Source organism: Rattus norvegicus, chromosome 2, assembly GCF_036323735.1.
Source record: "Rattus norvegicus strain BN/NHsdMcwi chromosome 2, GRCr8, whole genome shotgun sequence".
Taxonomy (NCBI): Eukaryota; Metazoa; Chordata; class Mammalia; order Rodentia; family Muridae; genus Rattus; species Rattus norvegicus.
In genome coordinates this window covers 43,111,314-43,139,179 of record NC_086020.1, presented here as the reverse complement: position 1 = coordinate 43,139,179, position 27,866 = coordinate 43,111,314, and the positions used below count along the sequence as shown (strand labels likewise).

At 41.7% G+C, this 27,866-nt stretch overlaps 1 protein-coding gene across 13 annotated transcripts in view; it reads right to left on the bottom strand.

Moving 5' to 3' along the window:
- The window catches only part of Pde4d (phosphodiesterase 4D), a 1,514,231-nt gene that overhangs the window by 123,388 nt on the left and 1,362,977 nt on the right, over window positions 1–27,866 (bottom strand). The gene's annotated exons all lie outside the window — the stretch shown is intronic.

The window sequence follows — 27,866 nt, the reverse complement described above, 5'->3', positions numbered from 1 at the left end:
CAAAGGCCATGGAAGGGTGCTGCTTACTGGCTTGCTCCTCATGACTTGCTTAGCCTGCTTTCTTATACAACCCAGGACCACCAGCCCAAGGGAATGGCACCACCCACAATGGACTGGTGCCATTTCAGTCACTAATTTAAAAAATGCCCTACATCAGGAATCTTATGGAGGCATTATCTCAATCTAGACTCCCTCCTTTGATGACTCTAGCTTGCATTGAGTTGACATAAAGCTATCCAGTACAATTTCTGAGCCTATTCATGCTCTATCCTAGAAGCCAGGAGAAGTATAGAATAACCATGTAAACATAAATCAGGAAAAAACAACGTTCTCATTACAAACACAGCTTTTGTTTCTGCCCCCCAAAGTGTGTTGAATATGTACACAAAACAGCTTGCTAGGTTTTCACTTCCTTTACAGAGAGGCTGGGGGATGGGGTGGGGGGCTCTTATCATTGTGTTTTTGGTATGGTTTTTCTACTTGGTTCTCCAAGATTTTTTGCCTATTGTGTGAAGAACTAAGGTGCTTCAGATGTTCTGCTGCAGAACTTAAACACTGAGGAAAGGATTACACTACTCTCAACGCTTCTAGCATTGGGTTACAGCAGTTCTAGGAGATTGAGCTATTTTGTTTCCATGACTTATTAGGCCAGGTTTAGCGTGATGTCAATAGTCAAATTCACTATGCACATCTTTGTGTCTTCCCTAAGAAGTAAAGCCAAACCTCAGGGGAAAAGAAAGACAAAAACAAACAAACAAACAAATCCAAAAAACAAAACAAAACAAAAAAACAAAAATGAGTTTCACAAACCCAGGGTCCAGGGTATTTCTGTCCACAAAGGAGATTTTTTGATCCTGAGAAGGATTTTTATCAGTACTGATTTATTTCCTAAAGGATCTCCAGACATGGCTTCCTCTTTGCGGTTGACTGCCAAGGCTATTTGCTGATTCCCATCCCTCGACTGGCTTACTAGCATTTCCTGTTGCAAATTAGTGTTCAGATCGTTTGAGCCTGATCCTAAACACATCCAGACTCTGGCCTCCAAGCTTCCTGCTCCGTTGCCTGAGGCAAAGGGTACCTCACCCACTAGAACAGGATCATTTAAGTGTGATCTGGGTGGTGCCTGAACTAGGAAGGTGGCAAAGTCAAAAGGAAAGGGGAAAAAAATGCTACTGCTTCCTTCTAGAGGAGTTTGTCCTACTGAGGAATAGCTGAGTGTCCTAGACAGGGGCAGGTTGGGCAGAATGCTAGGGTGACAGACACAGATATCAGGATCAACCCAGGAAGGCAGGTCAGAAAGCTCGCAATGCAGCTTTGGTCAAGATTAAAGGCAGAAATGGTCTGAAGGGAGTGGCCATAGCGGTTAACATTTATGTTGTGCCTTGCATCCTTGCAGAGGGTAAGGAGTATTGTATAAAAGTTCTGTATCTTCCCCCTCACTTCATTGCCACAAAGTACAGACACATCCCTTCACACACTCAGGGTCCAGGTCTCTGATCTTCTGAGGCACAGTCTAAGATCAATGGTTCTCTATCTTCCTAATGCAGTGACCCATTAATTCTGTTCCTCGTGTTGTGGTGACCCCCAACCACACATAAAATTATGTTAGTTGCCACTTTGTAAGTGTAATTTTGTTATGAATTGTAATGTAAACATCTGTGCTTTTTATAGGGTCTTAGGCGACCCTATGAAAGGGTCCTTCTTCTCCTCAGAGGGGTCATGACCCATGGCTTGAGAACCACGTATATGCCTCTCTCATATACTAAAAGCTTTGTGGGTTTTTTTGTTTGTTTGTTTTGTTTTGTTTTTTACATTTTAGAAGAAGGAAGGAAGGAAGGAAAAAGGAGAAAGGGAAGGGAAGAGGGAAAGAAAGAAGGGAAGAAAGGTAATCTAAAGTATACATACGATTTTTTAAAAAGACAAAACAAAGCAAAAAAAAAAAAAACAAAATAAGACGAAAACTAAACCAAATTCCACGTTCCAGATATATGATATCCTTTGATAACGCACAGCCCAAATTCCCCTGTGGGTACTTAGCTGCCTCTCTTTCCACTCCTACAAGAAAGACAAGCTAGATGCATATGCTCCAGGTGATGCATTAAGAATCCCTTTGCTTATCTGACCTTAGGAAACGCATCTTAAAGATTAAGAGAGAATGGAGGGAGGAGTGCGCTTTGCCTACAGTGTAACGTATGTTGTGAAAGATAGGCTGTTTATCGAGTCTTCCTTTTCAAGAGGAACTGTCTTTGGATGGAGAGGGAGCCTCCTTCCTGCATGCGTGTGGCTGTTTCTCTGCTGCCAGCACATCTGACAGGGAACTTTCCCATGATGCAATTTATTAAACCCATGCTTTCTGCCAGACTCTGCTTTAGTGCAAATGTTCTTTTGTTTCTGAGGCTCACATTTCCCCAGCTCAGAAGGGATTCTTTCTGGTGTAACTGGAGATACGGATCTGAAAAGCAGGTCAGCAAAAGATCCCATGAACTTGGGAAGCTGCCAATCAATGCTGTAAAATAAAGCGCGTGGCCCCGGGGCTGGGCTGCTATCGTTATAAGTCTATGCTCTCTCCTTCATATAATGCTAGGGCAGATGAGCACGAAGCCTGACGAACAATTGGTAGAGACAAAGAAAAAAAAGATTAGATTCAATGGGGAATTACCATTAAAAAAACTGTTTTCAAAGTCTGCTTAACTCCAAAACGAGGTGGCCTTTGAATTCAGCAGGAGATGATGTTCTTAGGGCTGCCTCTGGAAGCTGAAATTACACAGCCCTGCACTGTCCCCTTTCCAAACCCTCCACTTTATTTATTTATTTATTTATTTTTTTCAGGCAAACATGTACTCAAAAGCTCCCAGTAGTGTGGTGGTGGTGGTGTTGGTGGTGGTGGTGGTGGTGGTGGTGGTGTGTGTGTGGGGGGGGGGGTTGGGGGGGATGGAAAGTATGGGGAGGAGAGATTTACTTTGCAGTAGCTCCTTTGAAGTGTTTAATTCCTGTCTTGTAATTGGTGCGTGGACACACATTGTTAGCTATCAGTTTTGGTTCAGCCATTCGGTTCTCTGTGGCTGATGTTTTCCCTTGTGGCTCGGGGCTTCTGTCCAGCAGCTGGGTGGCAAAATTTGTTTTATCTGGATTCAGAAACGTTAACAAATTAAATTCATATTCTCTCTCCGTTTCTCTCTGTACATGTCTCTGTCTCTCTTCTCTCTGTCTCTGTCTCTGTCTGTGTGTGTCTCTCTCTCCCCTCTGTCTCTCTCTGTGTCCCTCTCTCTCTTCTCTCTGTCTCTGTCTCTCTCCCTCCCCACCTCCCTTTTCCGTGCTTCATCTTTCCTTATCTCTCCTTACTGCTCTCATTTAGGTTGAAGGAGCCTCTGCGGCTGCCTGTGTGTGTGTGTGTGTGTGTGTGTGTGTGTGTGTGTGTGTGTGTGCGCGCGCGCGCGGGCGCGCGCTCAGGGGAGCACTGTGTGTCCGCTTTCTTCTTCTTCTTTTTGAAAATACAGGAAATGCACAAAAGAAAGACAGTTCAGTTGGAGCCACTGCTTCCCCTCAGCTCCTCTCTCTCCCCGCCCCCACTCCCCAGCACCGGCTTTTAATTTTCAAAAGCACTGCAATTGCTTGGTGTGGTTTCAAGAGCTGGGGTGCCATTCTCCCTGATGATGACTCTGCTGACGTCAATGGCATTCTTATCGTGCCGAGTGCGACATCAGAAACCAGTCCTCAGAGGCTCCTCTTATTCACAGCGCTTGGGCTCTCAGCAAAACACGGACCGGATTTCAGCAAGGCAGGGCTCCTTCGTTCCTGCAAACCAGCGCTGTGCTCTGCAAAGCAGCCTCCTTGGTCTGTGGCTTTGTCAGTTAGGAGCCTGTCCTTTAGTGTCCTCTCCTTCAAGGACCCAAAGGGCACGAGAGAGATTGCTGAGTGGAACACAGACCCCAGCTCAGTTTGCAGCGCTGTGGTCCGTGTTCCTGAGCCCAGGATGGAAGCCGGCCAACCCTGCTCCTGCTCAGTCTTTAGGGTTCACTAAAGCTTTTGATAGAAGATTATTTTCTTATACTGTGTTGCAGGCTCAGTCCTTGAAGTGATCTTGGTTTTTACTCCCTGAATCGGAACCATATTCACTTCATGCTGCAGTAAACACCTCTCCCTCCCTTTTAATAAACATTTTGTTTAAGAAAGAAGATTGTGGGGATGAAGAAAATAATCATAGCTCTGTATAATACAGCATCACGGAGCAGTTTACTGTAACTATTACTGTTGGAGAAGAAGTCTCATTGAAGTGCTCAACTTTCAAGGGACTTACTAGGTACTAAGTTCATTATTCATTCCCTCCCCAGGAGTTGCCGACAGCTATTATGTGGCTGATGAAATGGCCTCTGTTTGCAGTCAAGTTTATTAGGGTTCAACTCTACCCTCAGATTTCAGACATGGCTATGGCTCAAATGGAAAGCTGTAAAGAGCCAAGAATACTGAGCATGGCAGAATTGTGTACATGTAATCTAAGCAGTCATCATCTGCCTGACTTCAATACAGATGAATCGAATGTAGCAATCACTCCAGTAAGATTGCTAAACTGCCAATAAGGAACTCAGGAGGAGCAACTGTTCAGAAGAAACTCTGTCTAACACCCCAAGGTATAGCCGTCAGTTCTATGTAGTAACGTTTAGAATCGTCACACTGAAGGATGTCAGCCTGTACTCCTTTCAACCCTTTTGCACTCACAGGAGGAACTGAAGCCCAAAGACGGTTGCATGGTTGATTCAAGATCACACAACTGTTTTCCTGCAGGACTGATAAAAACTCGTGCTCTCACTCTCTCATGCTCTTCCAGGGCTGATTTTTAAAAATAAAGTAAAGGTTATTTTTAAACTTGTTTTCTTTCTTTCCTTCTGTGTGTGTGTGTGTGTGTGTGTGTGTGTGTGTGTGTGTGTGTGTGTGTGTTGAAGGTTAGGGAGACAGTTGGTATATTGACTGTGAGCTAGGTGATCCGAGTTGAATCTGCAGAAGTCATGTTAAAATGGAAGGGATGGATGGTGGCAGCTGTTAGCGTTGGTAATCCCAGCCTGAGGGAGATAGAAACAGGAAGGAACATGGGAGCTCCACTGGTCAGCCAGTCTAGCTTTATTGATGAACTCCAGACCAATAAGAGACACTGCCCCAAAGGAATTGGATGTTATTTCTGAGAAGGACACCTGAGGTTGTTGTCTGTTGTCCACATACACACACAGGCACACACACTCACACAGATACACATGGCCCGTGTGGGCCCGTGTTTTACAAGGATAAGAGCTGGATGTGTTGCTGATGAGAACAATCAGGAAGTTAAGTAGGAAGATTATTGAGAATACAAATGCTAGCCCAGCCTAAACAGTGTGACTGCCAAACAAATAAACAAACAAACAACAGTAATAATGGATTTGATGAGTCCTGGGATGGAATGGTAAGTTTTCCTGGGCTCTAAATTATATGGGCAGCTCATATAATGTAGCCAGCCTCTGCTCATATACTAGCCAGCTCCTACTGCTACTGGCTAACTAATATGATTTACTTGTTCCCTAATTCATGTCATTGCTTGACTGTTTTATGGACTGTATCTGGACTTTGCTTTGCCCAATACGGTTGCCTCTTCTCGGAGGGCTGTGGCTACTTTCCCGAATCTCCTTCTGATGCTTCACTCTTGACACACATATCTTATTCTGGTCCAGAATGGAGCAATGTGGCCGGGCTGAAAAATGTCAGCTTTAGGGGCAGACAGACCTTAGATGGAGACTTACTTGAACTCACTTGCTACCCTGTGATTTCAGAATCTTAATTCTGTGAGCCACGGTTTTCTCATCTCTTAAGTAGGAATGAAGGCCCCTACCTTGCTGAGTTGTTTAAAGAGTTAGAGGGGTTGGGGATTTAGCTCAGTGGTAGAGCGCTTGCCTAGGAAGTGCAAGGCCCTGGGTTCGGTCCCCAGCTCCGAAAAAAAGAACCAAAAAAAAAAAAAAAAAAGAGTTAGAGATGATGTTTACTGAGCTCTCTCACAAGGTGTGGCAAACGACAGAAAGCTATACAGGATAATGACTCGGCTTTGTTGTTGTTATTGTTTGTTTGAAAATGGAGGACAGGAAATAGATGATATTTCCTCCCTCACACAAAGAGTAAGCTCTCCAGGGTCACTGGAATTAGAGGACACTATTCCTTTAAGGTTTTTTTTTTTTTTCTGCTGAGAAACTAATTATCTAAAGCAAATATGTGAGCATCAGCCTACATTATGAGTTCCATAAAACATAATGGAATGCATTTTGCACTGAGTGTCTGATTCCTCTTAGATGTCAAGTAGATGTAAAGCCTAATTGTGCTCTTAAAAATCCTTCAAGGATTATTTAGAAACAGGTCTGTGAGAGCTTCTTCTGAGTTAAGGGATTATGGATAAGCCTGCTTAAGGTTCCCTCCCTCTCTGAGTCAAACTGTCAGTGTTCACCTGAGCCTTAGTGAATCGCGTGCACTAAGAAGCTAGCTTCGTTCCTTCACCCTAAAGGTAGATACAGATTCAAGGCAGTGGGCTCTGGAACTCCTGTTTGTGAGATGTTGAGACTTCCCATAAACCAGTGGTCCTCAACTTTCGCTATTGCTGATTTCCTTTATTACACTTCTTCCGGTTGTGATGACTCCCAACCATAAAATTACTTCTATTGCTACTTTATAACTGAAATCTTGCTACTGTTATGAACCGTAATGTAAATATCTGTATTCCTTGTTACCTTAGGTGACTCCTGTGAAAGGGTCCTTTGGCCCCAAAAGGGGTCATGATGCACAGGTTGAGAATCACTGCTATGAAATATGTTTTCACTGTAGATTTGGCAGTGGGAAAATTAAACTCATTTTTATTAATATTGAGATTTGCGTCAGTGCAAAAGTGCTTTTTTTCCCCCTTTGTGGACTAATAGTTTAATATTGTCATAATGCTTAACTCAGAAACAAATTGTAGTCACCTAGGTTTAAGCTGGCTCACCCAAATTTCACAAGCAAAACCAAATCCATCTGCATAAGTTCTAGACTGGATGTGAATCAGGGAAACCCAGACATCGTAAGAGGAGAAGGATGTATGACTCACAGGAGGGTATTCATCTTTGTGATTTAGCCCTGAACCAAGCTCTGCCTAGGCTATCAGAGGAAAGGAACTCACTTCTAACAGGTCATTAGCCCTTCCCTATCTAACACGGATCTGCATCCTACGCCTTAGCAAACTTTAAGTTGTTAATATGCCTTCTTCTTCACTCAAGTCATAGGCAAGAGTATAATAGTCATATATGTCAATCCCTAAAAACTAAGGGAGGTTTAACACACATCTGATCATTTGACCCCTTTATTAGGGATGCTGTCATCTCATGTCCCCAGCTTGATGGTTTGTATCAATCTGAGGAGTGGACTCCATTTTCCAATGCTTCCATCCCAGGGGACATCCCTTTAGCTTCTATCATCCCAGAGCTGGTACCTTTTTCAAACATAGGAAAGGTGCCTTAGATATATACACAATGCCAGGGACGTCCCATAAATTTTAGCCTGAATCCTGTTTGCATGTTTTCATAGCAACTGCACTTGGCCTTCAGGATCTTGGAGACATCCGTTCCTGTACTTAACTTGGATCTTCTTTGCTCTTCTAGCATGTAAGGAAAGGACCGTGGTCATATTCTTGACTTCTGTGTTTCTACCTCCTACTTCAGCACTGGTTCACAAAGTAGTCAGTCAATAAAACATTGGCATATATGGAGTTGGGCCATGTCATACTCTGAACTGTGTTTTTCACAGGAAGTTGGTCTTGAAAGGATAGGAAAGAACTCTGTGTTGACAACTGGCATTTCATGGTTACTACCAAGCACCATACTTTGGTATGGTATTCCAAAGTAATGCTTCACTGGCCCTTGAAAATTTTAAGATAATGATAGTATCAAAGCTAATTATTCACACACACACACACACACACACACACACACACACACACACACACACACACAAGGTGTCCATAGGCCTACCGAAAAGAGAGCCATTCATTTGCTCTATACACAAATGTACACAGGACACAGTCATTGCAATATGAAACCATGGTTCTAGTACCTGGCAGCTGCTCTGTTGAAAATAGCTTTCTCTGGTAAAACTAAAGAGTTAGTGATTCTGTGTGGGGAGCTATTGCTTTTGGAGATTGCAAAGTCTGGGAACCCTAAGTCCAGCTGCAGTTCCCATCAGAACCCAGACTTGAGTGTTCTATGATGCATGCCTTAGTCTCTAAGTTACAATCTTTCCTTCTTTTACTTCCTCACTCTGATTGTTGCCTTTTCTTATAACTTCCTATGACTGTTTCCCAACTTCATCATATTCAACATCCAGTTCCATACGGTGGCTTCCCCTCCAGGGTTCATTTAACCACCATCCTTTACAGACTAATTTTATAGCTCTAGAAGGAAGCATGCTAAAATTTTAACTTCAAAATTATTAACATAATAATAACAATGAACCTGTCATATCGACCTAAAACTCATGGGGATACTTGTTGCTATAATCCTTAAAGGTTCAAGTAGATGAGTTTTGTCTGCATACATTAGAGCCTTCTTGGAGGTAACCCTACATGATTTTCCCCACTCCTTGTAGCAAGTAGGGATGTTATAGCTTGAATGTAAAATAGATCCCAAAGATTAGCAGCTCTGCCCATGCCTGATGCTCTTGGTACTATGGAGTCTTTTACCAGTGTGGCTAGTGAGAGGTTCTTTTTTAGTAGAGGCATGCAGTTAAGGGGACTTGTGGGTGTCTTTCCCCTTCCTTTTTACCCTTATTGCTCCTTGGTTGCTGATATAGGACTCTCTCCCACCATTTGTTCCTATCACTGCGTTCAGCATCTCTGCACAGACCCTTTCTGTTTTATGAGTTATGTTTTAGGAGGTATGATGTCATAATAATGGAGATTTGACTACTGAGCACTTGTTCTTTCTCTGCTATAGTTCTAACTAGAAACATAACTCTCAATATGTAACGTGAAGGAATACTGACTAAAATAGCCTTTGTAATAACGTATCTATGAAGAACTTGAACTAGATTATTATATCAAATTTGTCATTAGAATGTCAAAACTATTCAGAGTACCTTATTTATATGCTGTGATAATATTTTAAGGTAGAGTTTAAAGTGACTTAATGTAACAGAAGCCTGCAACTCAAGGAACACATGAAAATAACACTAGTTTAATCTTCCTTAAGAAAAAAGTCCTTGTTGCTATTCCAATCTACTGGGAGACAGTGGCACTGGAGGCTGCTTTTGGAATTCATGGCACTACTAACTGTGAGAAAGGGCGTCCATTCCTCTGCTTCAGAACGTAACTAACCTGAGGCCAAGATCATGTACTGGAAATATTCTTGCCTGTCAAACTCTCCAGTCCTAGGAAAGATGTTTCTAAACTTGCCCAGCCCAGGTCGTGAGAGCTTGTGTTACATTAGGAATTTGATTCGCTGAAACTAGTATTTTAGTAGTGTTTATAACAGTACATGTCGCCATCAAAAGTACCGCTCAGCTCCATCACCATTCTCTCATTTATTAGAAAAAGTGCACGCTCTCTCTCTCTTTTTCTCTCTCTCTCCCTCTCCCTCTCGCTCTCCCCCTCCCTCCCTCTGTGCTTCCCTCCCTCTCTCTGCTCTCTCTCTGCCTCTCTCTCTCTCTCTCTCTCTCTCTCTCTCTCTCTCTCTCTCTCTGAACCTGTTACACACACAACACAAGAAGGAAAAGGGGAGACATTTTGTTATGTGAGAAAGAAAAGCTCCCATCCCATCATCACTGTCGCATGTAGCAGCGTTTATCCATCCCAAGAATTCATAGTAGAGTGAATGCTGAATCAGTGATATAGATCAGAGAGTTCAGTCATAGAAAAAAAAATCTACATTCAAATTCTAGCTTTGCTGCTTACAATTTGCAAGTATCAAGCAGGTCACTGGCATCTTCTCCTCTGTCAGAAGGAGTCCACTGAATCATGAGCATTCAATGTGAAAGCTATGGTACCCAAAGAGAGCAAAATTTAAGGACTGAATTATTATTATGATTATTACAACCCTGCAGGTGACTTAGAGCTAAACACACTGAACTCTGTATATGTCCTTCCCAGGTCATCTCTGCCCACCTCACCCTTTGGGCACAATCTCCCTTCTATCTCCTGGCAGGAACAGCCTCAGTTAAACCTACTCATGGCCACATCTTTCCTGTTTCCTGAAAGGAACAACTGGGCAAACGCTTCTGATTGACAGGAGCTGCCTAGTCACATGTACTGTACATGTAAGTTCTGTGGTTCTGTGGGCAATCTTAGAAGGTCGAGGAAGCACGAGATCCTATACAGACTTTAATGAGAGACAAAACACAGAGACAGAAAATTTGCTCCTAGTCATGCCCTGCCCAATGTAATGTTGAATGTTCTAAGACACTGGTGTTGATGCAGCCTCCTAGGCACTGTGTCTTGTAACTTAGCAACCAGCTGGGTGTCTGGTGGAGATGTGACAAGTTTTGTTAGCACTTTCTCATCTTTCCTGGGGATATTCTTTTCACCTCACTCTGGTGCTTCCTTGGGTTTTCATGACCTCCCTTGCCCATCAACTGTCATAATAATATGAAATTTAGGGGTTTGTGTTGGGTGGAGGAGTAGGTTAATGGGGCAACTACACACAAGGAAGAAGTGGAGGACAGGCGAGAGGAAAGAAGAAAAACAGTCCAGAATACCTGATGCCAATTCTACTTGTCAGTTGGATTTCTCCAGAAGTAGAAGTTCTGGAGGTCATTTGGCCACAGCATTAATAGTAAAAATTAGTAGAACAAAGGACCTTTGAGGGAAAAGCTATCATGTATTTTATTCCACAGGGTTTCATTTCAATTATTCAATTATAGCCTAGGAAAACATATTTAGAACCACCTAGCATTATCTTATGAAAGTGAGATTTCTCTTCAAAACGTTGTGGGTTTTGAAGTTAAGTCAGGTAGAACAGGGTACCAAAATGTAGCATTTCTTTTCCTCCCCAAACATGCCCATGCTTTATAAAAAGACTAGACATTGAGGTTCCATACAAACCAAACTCAGTATCCATTCTGAAGCCTAGCATTTCTCTCAGCACTTGCACATAATTGCCTATCACTGGCGTCTCTAACTGTCTCTAGCTGAGGACCTGCAGGAGTGGCTGCTGATTCACTTTATATGCTTTACTCTCCCTCAGTGATGGTGGTCCTCAATGCCCTCGATTTTCCCCCTACTGCCTCCCTTCAACGTACATGTTACAGTAGTCCCCTCGGGCCTGGTAGCTTCAATATACATGATCTCATTATATCTGGGCATCTTTCATCTTCGTATCCTTGACTTTTAATGACTACTCTTTGCATAGGCACATTTGCTGAGTCAGCGCCTCACAGGTGGTTTGGTTTGTGGCATATTTTAATGGCTATGAAACTACGGGTTCAGTTATTGGGTTGCAGTGAGTTACATAACACATGTGCAATCCAGTGTACCAACGAGAGGATTTTTCCTGAGACCATGGATGACCCAGAAAACTTCACGACAAACGAACTGCCCCTCACTGTATGTCCCCCTGGTTAGGATGAGCTTAGTTCGAAGGATGCGCCCTTGCGATGAGGTCCATAGGTCTGTGGAGGGCAGGTCTGGAAACCATCCAATTACAATAAGGAACATTTATTTCTGTTGCTATTTGGTTTCTTTTATTTTGATTTGGTTTGTTTTCTGTTCTTAGCAATCAGGCCATTTTATGAGCATGTTGGCAAGAGTGGTAATAGTTGTTTTCTCTAGGAAATGTCTAACCTTTCAAACCCAACAAGAAGTTATAGACATTCTATATTCAATTAAATGTGGTCCCAAAGCTCTGTTAGCTATAACCCTCTCTTTTCCCCCTCACTATCCATATTTACCTTATGTGGAGTCAAGGAAAAGAAAATGAGCCTTCAGTGATAGTGAGATGCAATTCTGGGTCTCCTAATACCACTAGCTGGTCAGGGATCTTTTGCAACCAACCATGTCATTGGCCCAGGAGGACAAAACCCAAACAAACGAATTGACCTCTATTTGTTGCATTATTCTTGATACCTTATTTATTTAACACATATCTTTTCACACTCCAGCACCCATGTCACATGACAGAGAAGTTCCTGTCTGAGATCAAATGATGCTGGATTCTTCTGAGATTTGTTTTCCTGACACTGTGCATGGTGAGGAGGAGGAAGGCACACTCCCTGCATCCTGTATCTGTGTTATCTTTACTCACGCATTAAGTGTTTCTTGAGAATCTACTTTGCGATGACTCTACACCAAGGATAAGGATACCGGCAGTGTCTAGAGCTGTAATAAGTCCATAAATCCAATTATAAAAATATCTTAAAAGATGGCATCATTTAAAAAAAGTTTATCCCAAATTAAAGTCAAGTAGGATAAAATAGTTTAATAAAGGAAAAGGTGGTGTTTATTAACATGTCAATAAAAACTAAAAAATAATCCCAAAGACAATTGATTAAGTGCTTTTTTTCACTAAGGGAATGAGAGAATCAGCCAGTAAGCACACAGACAAATAGGTGATAGAAGTTATTTGTAATTCAATCCTGTTGAAGGAAACTTTTTGTTTATAATTCTCAGGATCAGTGAGCGTGGAAATACAGTATTTGGCACACCAGTGGTGGGCTTATAAATTAATGTAATCTTTTAGAAGACGGCTTGGCAGTATTTCTGAGAGGATTGAATTCGATTTCACAGGTAAGAACTTATTTGACAATTATAGTAAAAGGTGGGCACAGAGACTTTCAAATTCAAGGAGGCTCATGGTGACATATGTAGAAGTAAACATGGAAATAACCCATAACTCTTTAACAGAGCCATACAGAACATTACACGTACCAGCACTGTGTGCAAAATAATAAGAGATAAAATGTTATTTCTACAGAGACTAATAAAAGAATAAAGATATATTATTAAATTCAAAAGAAGTTAGGCAAATTAAAATTTGTGATATTTTCTAGCAGGATACAGAAGAAACTGTTAACGTTTCATTCCAAACAGTCATGACCAGGCCATCAGTCACCACAGGAGGCATCCACAGGCATCTGCTAATAGGGCTCTCCCTAACAGATGTGCAAGATCCGGGATCTTTGAATATCTGAATACTGAAAATCAGGAAGAATTGAAGATTGGTGCATATTTACAAAGAAATAAGAATGTAAAAGAGTAGTGGGTAGAAATGAGGGAAGGTAGAGAGGTCAGCTAGTCCCAGTTTGCCAGGGGCTTCCCCAGTCTTAGTAGAGAACAACTCATACCCCACATTGCAGGGATTCCCTCTGAACAGTGGGCCACTTGGATTGACTTGCAGAGGCTGGGGCATTGACTGTGTGGTGAGACAAGCTGAGCTGTTCTTGTTCCTGCCCTCCCTGCTTCCTCCACCCAAATGTTGGCAATTTTTGAAACCAGAAGTCCTGATGTTCCTTCCATTTCTGTCTTTGGCAGAAGGACTTCCACACTTGCTATGCAGGTGTGGCTTTTTAAAACAGTATTTCTAAAATTGGCCATTTTCTGGAGTTTGTGACTTGTGCAGGACAAAAGAAACCTGTGAAAGAACTGGGAGAAGAAGAATTTGGAAGTAGCCAGTGGTGGTGTTAGGTTCTATTGGAAGACATAGGATAATACGGTCTAGGAATTTTAAAATTTATTCTTTCTTATTTGTGTGTGTGTGTGTGTGTGTGTGTGTGTGTGTACACAAGTGTATGTCACATGCATGCAGCACCTGCTGAATCCAAAAGAAAGTGCTGGATACCCTGATGCTGGGTTTGTAGACAGTTTGTGAAACACTAATGTAGCTGCTGGGACTGAACCCCTGGTTGTTGAGAACAGCAGTCAGTGCTCATAAGCACTGTGCCGTTTCTCAAGCTCCATTCTTTTTGAGAGAGAGAGAGAGAGAGAGAGAGAGAGAGAGAGAGAGAGAGAGAGAGAGAGAAATAGAGACAAAGATAGGAATAAAGAGACAGAGACAGAGACAAAAAACCAGAGATGGAAAGAGAAAGAGACAGAGGGAGAGACAGAGACAAAGAGAGAGAGACAGAGAAGGAGATAAAGATAAAGAGTGATGGACAGACAGACAGACAGCGTGTAAGTGTGGATGTGAGCATGCAGTGAAGTGTGGGTGAAGACCAGAGGAGGGTACCATCTCCATTTTTGCTCCATCACTCTCCACCTTATCCCTTTTGAGTCAGGTCTCTCACTGAACCTGGAGCTAGGCTGGCAGCCAGAAATCCCCAGTGATAATCCCGCCCCTGTTCCTCACAGTGCCAGACTTACCATGTGTACAAGCACCTGGCTTGCTTTATGTGGCTGGTGCTGGCATCAAAACTCAGGTCCTCAGGGATGTACGGAATTTCTTTTATTTATTGAGCTGTCCTTCCATCCACACCCACCCCCTAGGTAAGTAGCATGGTATGGATGGGCAAAGGTAAGGTACTACTCAGGAGAAAAAACAAAGTGGATCTCTGAAATTCAGTTTGACTAGAAATGGATGGTCAGTCATTTCGAGAAAAGTATCACCATCCCCAGGAGCTTCCAATTTGGAAGCTGTAATTAATAATGTATGCTCCTAGCATGTTACACATGGCCCCGGATACTCTAGGGGAGCTCCTGACTTACAGTAGAGTTAAATCATTTCCAGTCGTAAATGTGGTGCCGTGTACAAAGTTACTTCTCAGCCAATCTATCAAGACCAAAGAAGCTCCTTAGTGATCTTCTAGCTCCCAGTGTCCACAACAAGAGGTACCCCAACCCTGGGCACACAGGCTAGCCCACTTTCCTTCCTGAAATGAGGAAGGGTTTCAGACTCCAGCTGAGCATCGGAGACATGGCTGTGAGGGCATGTGTTTTTGATGATGGTCTTGGTATTTATTTCATGTATATGTTCACAGTAACCATTTACAGAAGGAAAATCAAAGCCATTCCAGCTTGCTCATGTTTTCCAAGACTTCATACAGAAAACAAAATCTGGAGTTATCTTACAAGCCATCTAACCTCTTACCTCCCACATTTTTTTTTTGGTCCATTTAGAAAGTGGTTCTTTCCAGGGACAGATCAGCAGCTCTCTCCAAATCCTATTTCCCCCCAGCTTTCTGTACCACTTAGTTACGCCACCAATATTTGCTATGTTTTCATAGATGGATAAAATGTAGTGCATTGAAGAATCCAGTTGTGTTAGACAAAGCAGATTTAAAGAGCAACTAATGTGGTGAATGTGTGTGAAGGATTTATGATCAGATGGGGGTGAGGGAGGCTTAAACTCATGAAGAATTCAGGACTTGCTATTTCAAAGGACAAAGAGATGCCCAGAAGTTTCTCTAAAAGGTTGGAACGGAGACTTCCAGGCTGAAGAAACACTATGTGTGAACCTGTGGCGAGCTTGGAGCCATCAAACTTTAGGTTGAGAGGGCCCTAAATGGAAGCTCAAGCTAACATGGAGGAAGGGCCTAACATGCAAATGAGCCCAGACAAAGGAGGACGAAGGGAAGATGACTAGGATGCATTCCGTGCCAAGTTTTCTACAGATGGTGCTCACAGGAATACTCTAAGACAGTGTGACCATGTCTGCTACTTCATTCCAGATGAGGAAAAAAAAAAGGTAATGAAGTCTACATGGGACACACCCACTCTATAAGGTCAGTTATACAGAACATCACAGTTTCTTGGTAAAGGGAAAGGACATTTAAACTTTACCCCAGAGGCCCTTTCAGGTGATATCAGGAGGGACCATCAGAACAGCATTTTGGAGAGACCCTCTCTGGCAGTCCTGTCTGATAGGGAGAACTGAGGACACACACATTTTCCACAGAGAGACAGACACACCCACAAAGACACATGCAATCACACACACACACACACACACACACACACACACAACTCCCTACAGACAAAAACACAGACAAACCAACAGAAACACACAATAGATAGATACAAAGACACATAGACACTCCCCACAGACAGAGACAGACATACACAATACACATAGACACAAACTCAGACACATATACTCCTCACAGATACACACAGACCAACAGATACACACACACACACACACACACACACACACACACACACACACACACACACCAGACAAACACCGCCAACAAACAGAGACAGACAGATACACATACAGGGACACATACACTCTCCACAAACAGATACACAAACCAACACAGACACACCCACAAAGACACATACAAACACACACACATACACACACATACACACACACACACACACACACAGACACTCCCCACAGATAGACACAAAGACAAATCAACACAACCCCTACATAGACAACCCCTACAGATAGAGATAAACAGACAAACAGATAGAGATACAGACAGACACACTTGAAAGGAGACTGATCCCAGAAACAGATCCAAGCTCAAAGGGATTAGGTTGGGGGAAGGGGCATGAAAGTAAAATAAAGGGAAACAGGAAGAATGTGGCTGAAGAGGCCTCCTCAGGTGTATGCCAGGCTAACAAGGAGGCCACGGCTTTCCCACGAGGGCAGTCACTGCACAGCAGATGAAGTAGTTTTAACTTGCACAGCACGGATTACTACAGAGGGCTACACCTCCGTCAGAGGAGCCTCTTGCTTTAAGAGCTTAAACTGATGCCTGAGGTAACAGCTCTCCTGAGTTGCAAATCTCCATGTGGCTATAAATTTCAGTCAAGTCATGTCCTGCAAATTAGATCTAATTAAAGAACTCTGGGAAGAGAGTGGGTAGACTTGTATATGCATTCAGGTAGGAGTTAAACTGCATTGGCTTCTCTGACTTGGAAGTATGGTGGTCACTGTCATCCCTTCTTGAGGTGGGAATCATACTTCTTGTCAAGTTCTTTTGGCACAAAGGAATGTGGTACTCTGAGTTTTTTAAAACAGGGGTAACCTTGTTGCAAACTAGTAAAAAAAAAAGACTAGAGAAAATTTTTGAGAAAGCTAAGAGGCAGGGAGAGGGATGTTTCGAAGAAAATTTCTCAGCTTAATCTTTCCTCAGAGCAATGAGGAATCTGTATCCTGGTAGGTACATGAGTTTGCATCAGAAGGTCAAGGTTCCGAGATGGCAAGCAAACACTGTTATCATAAAGATACGGGGACAGACAGGGAACTGGAAGAAACGTGACATTCCTCCTGTGGTTGTTAGAAAAGGTTAACACACACTTCGCCCTGGGTCGTGGGATTAGTCTTTGAAGTTGCAAAGTCTGGCTAGCGACAGGAGATTGTTCTAGTGACGGTACTGCATACATGCATGCATGCATGCATGCGCCACTTATAAAATTAAGAAGCATTTTAATATTAAGTGTAAGAAACTATAAACTTAAGTAGTAAGAGGAAAGAGGACAGTTTCAGTATTTATAGGTGAGAAGAGAATGTAGCTGGTAGACTAAAAGACAGCTTACTTGGTACTTGCTTTAGTTCATCTCCTTGGCTGAACTATGCTGAACACTAGGTAGTGGGGGAGGCTATTGAACTTGTGACTCCCCTGCCTCCACAGTGCTGGATTCCAGTGTGTGCCATTGTGTGGAGTTTATATGGTACCGGAGATCAAAGCACACATTCTATCAACTGACCTTAGGCCCAGTTTTAAACTCCTAAGGAAACATTCACATTTGCTATCTGAAGCTTTACAACTAGGTGTGCGTTTGTCTCCAAAACAAACACTTTTCAGAGAGTTATCTATGCCACTGTCAAATCTTTCAGTGCTTTTCCCTATATTCGACCTCCTTCTTCAAATCGGTTGTTAGTTCTCAGGCTGTCCATCACTAAAACTATCTTTAAATGCACTGAGAACATGCATGTTTTACTAATCAGGCCCAGGTATCCTAATTTTTTCCCCTAAGTTTATGTACAAACTGAAGTCTGTGGACAAATGCAGGGTTCTCCTTAGTGCCTTGTAGACTGTGTGGAAGTTCCTGAGAGGCCTTTCCTGGTTAAGGGGCACAGATGGGCGGGGCATAATGGGGTGGGGTGGGGTGTGGCTGATTGGATTGGGGTGGGGCTAGATTGTCATTCCTTCCCTTAAAGCAGTTTTGCTAAGACTAATACTGACTTGAACCTGGTTTTTAAAGAATGCATCTTCTGCAATGTAGGCTGTTGAAAATCCCACATGCTCGCCCATCCTAAGGTGGTGGATGCTGTGTGGAAGAGATGGCTTTGACAGCAATAGACACTAAATATTCTAAGCCAGATCTATGTGCCATTCATTGTGGTGGATTTTAGAGCATTTTAGTTTACTACCCAAGAGCCTTGAAAGGCGATAGGGTCTGAAGTTGCTTCTGTCTCCAGAGGCTCCTTCACTAAACCATACAATGTGGTTAGTGTCTGTCTCTTCTCCCCCATTCACCTATCCCCCAGACTGGAGACATTCTATTACAACTAAGCCCCAATCTGCTGTCACTGTAGAGCCAAGGGTCCAGGTAAGGGAATGAATAAATGAAATTAGACTGACAACCGCTGCAGGGAAAGAGAAAGAGATAAGAGATAAGGAAAATTACAATGGTGACTTTGCAGGAATCACTACAGTGAAGACATCTTGTGTAGAATGAGCTCAAGGTCAGTTTTCTGGACCAAAGCTCTCAGAACATTTCTCTGAAATTCTTGGGGGAGGGGAACCAGATGGATTTTTTTCCTCACCAAAAATGAGAATTAATAAATAGTCACAACCTAAACGCTGAGCTGTTGGGAGCCTGGGAGGGAATATAGGGCATTGGACAATTGTTATAATGCTTAGGTTTACAGTAGAGAGGCAGAATTACATTGTTCTCCTTTCTTTCCATCCCCCTTGACTAGTACCCCTCCCCCATGCTTCCTTTAGTTCCCTCTCTTCAATAGCTTCATGAATGCTCAGTGACACTTCACCTACATTCATGTACAAGCTCTAGTCGTTGTGGCTGGCTTTTCCACTATGGGTCTGATTTGAATGTAACTAAAATGAAATGTCACCATGAATAAATCAACCCAGGGATCAAGTAGATGTGTCGCATGGGCAGAGAAGATGATTAAGCAGAGGGATGAAGAGGTTATCAAAGTCAGCCTGACCCAGCCTGGACTCCAGCGGCATCCTTTATTGTGAACATCTTAGGGTGAGTTAATTAAGGTAAACCACATGCCTTCCTGTTAAGACAGGACCAATATGATCTCCAAGCTTGATGATAAAGATTAAATAACAATATGCATATATGAAAGCTTAGACAGTGCTTGGGCCCTAGCAAGTACTCAATAAATATTGCAATTAGCATAGTGTTGGGCAACCTAATTTCTTCAACTGCTTACATCATTGCAAAGTGGTAAAGCAAAGAACATTCCAACATCCTACCTAATTCAACAGGTACAATAATTTAATTTTGTGTCCTTCCAGGGTTGTTTGTATCTCATTTAAATCACATTTATGGCCCCAGTTGACTAGACCTAGGTCTTGGGATCGATAATGAATTGGCAGACTCTGGTCTGCTATGGAGTCCAGGGGAGTGACCTCCACTGGGGTGGTATCTAGTCCCTGCTTGTCCTGATTTGCAGACTCATGGTGTCAAAGCAGACTGTGGCAAAGGCAGCTCAACTTCATACCCGCATCTTCACTTAATCCACTTATAGATGCTTTAAAGATCAACAGCACAGGTTAATGAACTGTCCTAGGGACTTTCTCTACGGCTTATAAAAGAGAACGCTGTTGAGGTGTGTTCTGTTGCTACGTTTTGTAGCTAAATTCTATACTGAAAGGTCTAGACTTCCCCTGTTTAATGTACAAACCTTGTTCTTTGGTTTAAAACTATTAGTTAAATAAAATTGGCTACAACCAATTACTAGAGGTATTAGAGGCCTGGTTGAGGGAGAGTGAAAAAAAAGGAGGAAGGAGAATGAGGAGAGAGACAGAGCTTCCATGAGGGGAGGTGAACCATGAGTACACGGCCAGGAGAAACAGCAAGTATCTGGGGTACACTGCTGGGGAGGTAGCTGGGCCAGGAGCTAGGAGAGAGTAGATTAGGGGTTACCCCCCCTCCTCAGTAATTGTCAAAGCCAATAGAATAACCATAGTCTGAATCTCATTTATTTGTAGCTAGTTGGGGATAAGCTTAAATTGGTTGAACACATTTCCCATCTTTATTAGTCTAATTTTCCACTATTATTCCAAATCAGAATAAACATTTTACTCTTCTACCTTAACTAAGGCAGCCTGTACGTTGAAAAGTAAGTGTGACACAGGTCAGGAGACAGCCTGGCCACCAACTTCCATGAGAACTAAGACAGGCTCCCAACTCACTTTCCTTGCCCCCAAGGGGGATCCTGCACTGCTTAGCAGTCAGAACCTTCCCAGTCCTCAAAGCCTATTATTTGATATTGGGGGACTTCTCCATACATGTTTTAAGGCTACAAATGCTATGTTCAGAGGAGATACAATGAGATGTCAAGTAATGGGTATCAATGACTCCAGCAATCCTAGAGCACATATCAATGAGTGCTACTCTGTAGATTGTATAGTAAGAGAGAAAACAGGAAAGTGGGGTTCTTGAACTTTAATCTTCGTATTTCATATATTTAAATTATCTTCATAGCATAGGTCATAGACAGGTTGCATAGAAGAGGGGTTTGTATATGCTAGCAATGAGTTGTTGAGAGCTGACAAAGTGCACAGGGTGTACATGGATGTACCATGCAATTTTACACAGTTTGGGTTTGCAATAGCTAATATTTGGCAGCTTGACAATAAACATATGGGAATAAAATAGCATGAATAGCAAAAAATCACTTACAAATTACATGGACTTCATATGCCAACCTGGTTAAGATGACCCTCCTGGCCTTGTGTCTTAAATGGCTTACAGGTTCAACTCAAATCTCTGCATTTCCTTTTTATAGTCCCTCCTTCTTATAGTCCCTCCTTCTTATAGTCCCTCCTTCTTATAGTCCCTCCTTTAACCGTTTAAAGCACCCTCACCCAGAAGTACTTTCAGTTTTTGTTGTTTTATGGATAGCTTTGGTCTCTCAAAGAGATGTTAAGGATTTTTGTTGATAGTGGTGGTGCTCGTGTGTGTGTGTGTGTGTGTGTGTGTGTGTGTGTGTGTCTGTCTGTCTGTCTGTCTGTCTGTCTGTCTGTGTTTGAGGAAGGGCCTCTTATGTAGTAGATCAGGTTGCTACCAAACACACTATGTAACCCTGGCAGGCCTCAAATTTATCACAATGGTTCTGCCTCGATCTCCAAGTTGTTGTGTGTGATCACTATCATACCTGAAGGAGATTATCAAGAATAACATACCACTCTTAGTACAGAATATCTCCTTAATGATAACTTAGAAAATGTGAAATGTGTAATATATATATATATATATATATATATATATATATATATATATATATATACATATTTTTTTTCCTTTGACAAGAAAGCAAAGAAGACAACGGGCAATCATAGTGCATGGCTTTTTCTGTGCAAAGATGTATCTGAATTCTTTGTGTGTGTCAGGCACTCTCCATCTACCTGAATTGGTCCCAGTAATAATGCAGTAGCACCCCATCCCCCTTCACAGTCATAGAAGTGAGGCTCACACAGGTCCAGTGGTTTTCCGGAATGTTTTGGGTGACTATGTTTGAGCAAGGTATAGGAGGATGCCTGGGCTTGCTGGTTCCAAGCTTTTCCTGCCTTTCCCTAATCTCTCTTACCCCTCTCTGGAATATTGTGTGCATGTAGGAGGATATGTCAACTACTTCTTACGCCTGGGGCTTAGATATTAAGAGAAAACTTACTTGTGAGATTTACTTAACAACCTGAAATGTTATATACTAAAACTTTATATCTCTATATATCTGTATAAAAATGTAAAGATATCAAATTCCAATGGATGAATTAAAAATGTAATTTTACTTGTGTCTTCATTGGTTATAATCCATTCTGGAGATATAAGGAATCCAATGAATTAAGCAGAAAAACAAAACAACAAACAAACAACAACAACAACAACAGAGATGCAAAGGGTACCCAGGACTACATTCCCTCTGTGACTTCATTGCCATTACAGATATTCTGTATCTCATATTATCAAGCCTCAGTTGAAAACAGATTATTTTCTTTGGCATAATTCTACATTCAGAAAATATACATAATGTCTAGTAGACATAAGTACACAGACATAAGAAATACAATATATGGGTTTAAAAATCAATGTAATAAGTTAATAACTCAGTTCTTATTTTTGTTAAACTGGAATAAATAAACACAACTGGAAGCAAGTTCTTTGTTTCCCCCCAACAGATATATTACAAAATATTGCCTTAGTAATGTTTAAATTAAACTCAAAATATATACTTTGTCTTTACATGCATAAAATATGTTTATGCAATATTCAAGAAGTCACTATCAACTGATTATCTCTTGGACATGTTTTAAAATTGGAAACTTAACAGTCCATTATCTGTTTTAAAGTTTTCAATTGCAGAAAGGCTGTAGGCATGGGTGGTAATTCCTCCAGGCCTCATAGGATGGAAAAAGGCACTTCTCCAGGAACTGAAGAGAGCCATTTCTTTAAGTCCCTAAACAAGCTGTTTCCTCAGAAGTGTATGAAGGTCTGACTCACTGTCTTCCACACCAAATCACTTAGTCTGGTACAAATCATTTCAAAGGTTTCCATACTTTTATTTTCAAATTGGATTTGAAACTTCTCCTTGCTCTGATTCTGCGGCAAGGAGATAAGTAGAGGAGTGAGACTGATCATATAATTGGGTAAGGCTTCCCACAGAGAAGCAGCAGACAACAAATTGCCCTGTGCTTCTTGATTTTCAGAGTTAAAATTTTACCTTAATAAAGTAAACAGAGGTACTGGAAAGCGTGTATTCAACCTAGATTTACGCTCCCCTCAGACCTCTTTCAGATTTGTGACCTATAGAACAAAAGTTAAGAGCAAGTATCTGCAACTTCTGCAGTATATCTCCTTACAATAAAAAAATTATCACGAATGTTCTCCCCACTCTCCCCCCATTTATGGTAGGAGACAAAAACATATTTGAAAAGAAATACTTTAAGAGGGGTTGGAAGATGCTCAGTGGGAAAAGGCTTGCCCGTGCAGCAGACCTGAGGCCCTGAGTCTTGACCTTTAACACCTGTGTGCAAGACTGCTATGGCGGCTTCTTTCTGTAGCCTGGATATTGGTGTATTGATGTAGCAGACCTGTGTTGATCCAAGGGGCTTGCTGGCCTGCCAGACTAGAGGAAACCCTGTGCTTTCATGTCAGTGAGAAACCCTTTCTCAAAAACTCAAGTGGGCAACGATAAAGGAAGATAGTAGAAGCTGAGCCCTGGGCCTCTCTACATGCACGTTCACAGGGGAGAGCTCAGCCTGTCTGTACCCACGTTCACACACATATACATATAATATACATTAAATCGTATATATGTGCAGATATATAAAGCAGTACTTATCAGCGTTTTTTTTCTTGATCAGAGGAGACCAAACAAAATAAAATAAAGCAAGAATGTCAAACGAATTTCATGTCTAAGGCATCGTTATCCCTAAAATGGATCTGGCTGAGACACGCCAGTAAGAGGCGGTGCCAGAGCGTCTTGAACTTTTCCCTGAGTTGGCAATGGGAGTGACTGAATTGGCCAACCTGGACACATGGTGTGACTGACAAGCTCACCTTGAATTTGACCCTGAAAATAAGTTTGACACCATTTAAATTTCTACCCTTCGTTGTATCTTTCTCTGAAAATGACATTTAGAGTTTTCAGGGGGCCTGATTAGCTCCCACAACTCTTAAACTGGATATACAAATATATAGCGTAGAGAGGTTAACTATAGTAATTTAATATCTTGTTTCCATTTATTTACTTATTTATTGTGAGAGAGAGACACACACAGAGCAACAGAGACATACACATACAGAGAAACAGAGGGAGAGACACAGAGAGACAGACACAGAAAGACAGACACAGAGAGACATACACAGAGAAGACAGAGAGACAGATACAGAGAAGACAGAGAGACAGACACAGAGAAGACAGAGAGACACACAGAGAAGACAGAGAGACACACAGAGAAGACAGAGAGAAGGTCAGACAACAGCTCTCATGGGTTGGTTCCCTCCTTGCTCTGTGTGGGTTCTGGGACTGAAGTTAGGTAACAAGCATCTGACCTTCTCAGCCATCTCAACTCTGACAACTGTGTTTTAAATTCGAGTTCATTTGCTAAAGCCTTTGTTTCTAATAATTCCAGAGAACTGTGAGAATTGATTAGGTTTTTGTTGAGATAAAGTTCTACCAGTTGGGTAGCTTAATCTCCCAGACTGACCAGCATGGCATTTAACTGTGAGGTTTTTATCCTGAACCTAGAGGCTACTTGTTTCCTTTTTAGCTGAGTGATGTTTTTTCAGTAGGAAAACGAGTTGATGGGTAAGCCTGACATCTTTATTTTGTGATCCTCCCTCCAAACTCCTCAAATCTCAGACTTTGGTCTTGATGGGATGTTGGTGACTCTGTTTTACTTGTAGTAGAGGAGAAAAATCACACTTGTGTAGGAGAAAAGACATATCTATAAAGGTCTCCTCTCTCAACTTTTGGACTCTGAACATTTTGACTACAACTCCTAAAACTTCACCTCGGCCCTCAATTTCTTGTCTTCCCCGGGCTTTTCTTCTTGAATTTCCTTGACAGACAGTAGACCCTTACCTCACACAGTAGGAGAAAGTGCAACAGTATAGCAGATAGAGAGCATTGCTTACGACCAGCATGGTGAACCCTGGAGACAAGTTATTTGTTATTGTGGTAATTGGATAATGTTTATATTTTACACATACCCTGTTCCTCCTAAAATAAGCCTTTTAGCAGTGGGAACTTTTAAAGAGGAACTTCCTAAATAACAGTTAATTCCAGACACCTACTACTATAAAGATTAAGGTATATTTGGAAAGAAACATTTACCAAACCAAATGTATACGTGTATGGTCATACATGTATATATACATATATGCAAGCCAGATGCATACAAGTATGCATATCATATGCATATACATACATACCCATACATGTACATATTTGGTTTGCATATGTACATTTTATGTGCATATATGCCCATACATGTATTGCTTGGTTTACATATATGTATGTGTGCATGTATGTACATATGTATGTATGAGATTTTTATCTTGAACCCAGTGGCCACTTGCATCATTTGATTTTTTTTTCAATAGAGGAATAAATTGGTATTCAAGCCTGAAGTCTTTATTTTGTTATCTTCAACCAGCCCCCTGACCAAATCACGCCCATGAGCCCACAAATTGTCTGCTTTAGGGTCAGATATTTATACCTGGTCTACTTCGCTGAACAAAGTCCTTGTGCTACAATGATTACTTCAAGCAGGCACTATCCCTGTCCTTAGCACCCACGATTAGGGGTAGGACAAGGGAAAGATACATGAATAAAGTAGTAATAGTACCAAATATAATACTCCCAACAGGACTATATCCTACTAAGAGAAACTTATGAATGACCAAGAAAAAACTCAGTATTCCCATTCTCCAGGAATCTCTTGGAAAAATACATACTTATGCATAGCATAATAGAGATTCTGAAAAAAATTCCAGAAACATGTTGGGATATGCATGCACGTACACACACATACACATGTGTATAAGTAATATGTTTGGGTGTATGTATGTGTATTATTTTAGTCTGAAGACTTTGAAAGTAATGTTCAAATATAAATATATGTCTATATGTACATACATAAATATGTAAACGTGCACATTAGATGCATACACATAAATACCCATACATGTATGTATTTGGCTTGTGTGTGTGTGTGTACACACAATAATAATAATAATAATAATATATATTTATACATGCTTTTAAAGCTGGGGGTTCAGTCCTTACAAATGCTAGGCAAGTACCCTTACACGGAGCTAAATCCCAAACTCTTAATTTTTTGAGACAGGATCCCACTTCATAGCTTTGAACTCTCGATCTTTACACCTCAGCCTTCAGATTTCTGGAGTTCCAGACATGCACCGGCCCACCCAGCTATACACGCTAACATTTTGAAGAATCGGTTTTATATTAAATGGCAGAAAAATGTTTTCATTACTCTAAAACCACTCTGTGTGGCTCAAATCACATTTCCATAGATGGGTAACTACTGCTCAAAGGAAAATGGACCACGGCTCAGCATGAAGCCCTGCTGTGCTTGTGCTCAGTTTGGGTCCCAATGTGAGTGTGACCAGCTGATATCAGGCCTCTTTGATGGATGCGGTACTGACTGCTTGGTGGTCATTAATCCAGCAGAGTGGGTGCTGTAAGTCGTGGTGTGATTTATACACATCCCCTCTCAGTATTATTTTCTCTTAGACTGATGTGCACCCTTAGGTGTATAAGGCAGGAAAGCAAGCAGGGCAGACCCAGATGGGCAAGAACAGTGAACTCTGTCCTTGAGCAAAAACCCAGTTGCAAACATCAGTTGGATCACTAGGAAGATAGTTCTTTTGAATTAAAGGCTTCTTTAGAACTCCTAAGCCCTTCCATGATGTTAGGATCTTTTTTTTTTTTTTTTAAGGACCCGGTTCCTTCAGGTGCTATCTCACTTGGACTTTAATTTGTCTTAACATTCCTCCAAGAGCTATTACAGCACACCACATCACTGTGTCCCGTTTAACTCTCAAACCACAGAAAAGCTGGCTACAGCTTCAAACAACACTATTAAAAATACCACAAGGAAACCTTGGTGCAGGAATTCCAGGCACAAGCAACTGCCTAGGGACAAATAGAGGTTGTAAAGCATTTGACCAGCGCTGGACTGGGGTTTAGGAAAATTTCAGAGTTTGAAAAGATAGTCCTCACGGTCTGCATGTTGGTTCCTAGGGCTGGTCCCCTGTGGTCACACAGGTTAGTTGACAGATGGGAGTAAACACTGGCTTTCTCCTTCCACCCAGCCCCTCCCCCGTCTCTTAATAACAGATTTGGAACTAAGACTCATTACAACTTGGAGTAGCTCAGCAAAGTTGTAGTATCATATTGTTGGCCTTTGCAAGTGAGCAAATAGATTCACAATAGAGATGTAAGTTTAAATCAGTGTGTATTGGTGTGTGTGTGTGTGTGTGTGTGTGTGTGTGTGTGTGTGTGTGTGCATTCCAACATGCTTCTGGAATTTTCCCAGAATCGCCATGATGCTATGTATAAGTATGTATTTTTCCAAGAGATTTCTGGAACACGGGAATGCACATGGTCATTCATAAGTTTCTCTTAGTAGGTTATACTGCGGTTGGGAATATTATATTCAATACTATTACTACTTTATTCATATGTCTTTCCATTGATCTACTCCTCATCATGGGGACTAAGGACAGGGATAGTACTTGCTTGAGGTCACCATCGTATCCCAAGAACTTTGTGTGGTGCCTGATACATGAAGAACTCTCAAGAATTTTATTTTGTTTAAAAAATATTTTCTGGTTGTTAAGTAGATTGGGTATAAATCTCTAAACCCTAAAGAGGCAATTTGTGAGCTCATGGGTAGTCAGCGAACCTGCATCATACCGCAGCAATGGATAATTACCTAATTATACTTACTAGTGTATAGGTTTGAAGTGCAATTATAAATGGGAAATTATAAGGAAAATAGTGTCAAGAATTACAAAATCATCATCATTGTTATCACCATCATCATATACAAATAGGTTGAAGTAAAATTTCGGTTAGAGAAGTTTTAGTGAGCCATGAACCAACTGGGTCAATGGGAGAGCAGATGGTATAGGCATAGGACCCATTTCCAGAGAGAGGAAAGTGTTCATGTAGGCAAACAAGCAGAAGATGGAGCTCTGAGAGTGACGCTGG